The sequence below is a fragment of the Orycteropus afer genome, unplaced genomic scaffold (assembly GCF_000298275.1).
Source record: "Orycteropus afer afer isolate SDZICR_OR568_19922 unplaced genomic scaffold, OryAfe1.0 scaffold00166, whole genome shotgun sequence".
NCBI classification, from domain to species: Eukaryota; Metazoa; Chordata; class Mammalia; order Tubulidentata; family Orycteropodidae; genus Orycteropus; species Orycteropus afer.
This window is the reverse complement of record NW_006921753.1, coordinates 4,144,431-4,146,153: the sequence shown is the minus strand read 5'-3', so window position 1 is coordinate 4,146,153 and position 1,723 is coordinate 4,144,431.

Genomic DNA, 1,723 nt, shown 5'->3' with positions numbered 1-1,723 from the left:
TAATCTACCTATCTCTACCACTGGGACCTATGGTAGTATAGTGCCTAAGGCATTTGACTGCTAACCAGAAGGCTGGCTGTTCAAACCCACCAGCCATTCCTCGGAAGGAAGACTGGGCAATCTACTTCTGTAGAGATACTGCCTCAGAAACTCGAGGAGGGCTGCTGTGAGTCACAGTCGACTCCATGACAGTGAATTCAGTTCAGTTTCAACTCTACCACTAGAGGTAGACTGACACAGTGGCTACCACAATGGGCTCAAACATGGCAACAATTGTGAGGATGGCGCATGACCAGGCATTGTTTTGTTCTGTTGTACATAGGGTCACTATGAGTTGAAACAACTGAGGGCACCTAACAGCCCCACTAGAGGAGGTCTGGTGGTGTAGTGGTTAAAGCGTTCATTCGGCTGCTAATCATAAAGGTCAGTGGTTAGAATCCACTAGCTGCTCCACGGGAGAAAGATGAAGCAATCTGCTTCATCTTGGAAACCCTATGGGGCAGTTGTACTCTGTCTTAAAGGGTGTCTATGAGTCAGAATCAACTTGACAGCAATGGGTTTTCTACCATTAGTCTTGAGAAACTTGAAGTCAGGGATTTTGCCTCATTCATCAGGGTAAAAACTAAAACTGTACCCTCACCTCACCCCCCAAAACACATACAGCTTATGTTTACATTAATATAATTTTATTTATTCACCTGTTTCATTAGCATAACTTTACTATTCAAGGAGACTCTACCCAGGAAAATATAAATTGCAAATAACTATATTTTTCATCCCTGGAACTTCACTTCAGTTCATTAACTCTTCAATAAAAAGCATCAACTAAAAGTTTACACCCTAAATCTTTTTACATAATAAAGATAGAAGAATAGATATCTTTAAATGCATTAGGATAATAATAATAGAATAGTGGATATACAAATGTAAATATATTAATTAATAGAATCTCTTCTACTCATTCTTTCTATTCAGTGTCTGAGTATTCTTCCCATTACTCAAAGTAATACTATGAGGACTGCTTTATTAGGATAATGAAGAGGAGGAAATTTTCACATTTTCTGAGGTCTATAAAGAAATATTCTCCATGTAAATCTTTGATCAAAATAAAAGCATGAATAAAATGTCCTCAAATGACCAAGTCCTAAACTTTAGACTATTCAAGTACTAGTGAAATGAGAATTGTTTGATGGTGGTTTTTAATATGCTGAAATTTTTATGACAAAAATAATCAAACTTATAATAATTTGTTTAATGTATACTACATGTTGTTGTTGTGTGCCATCGACTCACCGGACTCATAGAGACCCCTCCTTGGGTTTCTGAGGCGATATCACTATGGAAGTAGATTGCCCGACCTTCCTTCTGAGGACTGGCTGGTGGGTTTGAACTGGCAGCCTTCTGGTTAGCAGTCAAGTGCCTTTTAGTGTTAAAAATAAAATTTCTTCAAGATTAAATTTGTGTACAAAGCTCATAAGCTCTTTGTCAGTTCATGAATTGAAGAGCATCTGGTCTGAAAGTCAGATAAGAGTTCCAAAAGGCAAGCGGAAGAGACCAAAGTTATATGGACAAAGGAACACAAGAACATGGAAGACATATTAGGCAAAAATGGTTAACTTCTGAAGGTGTTTAGGGCGGGGGCAAGATGGCGGACTAGGCAGAAGGATTGCACAGACCCTCTTCAACAAAGAAAAGGGAAACCAATTAACACAGACACAGAAGA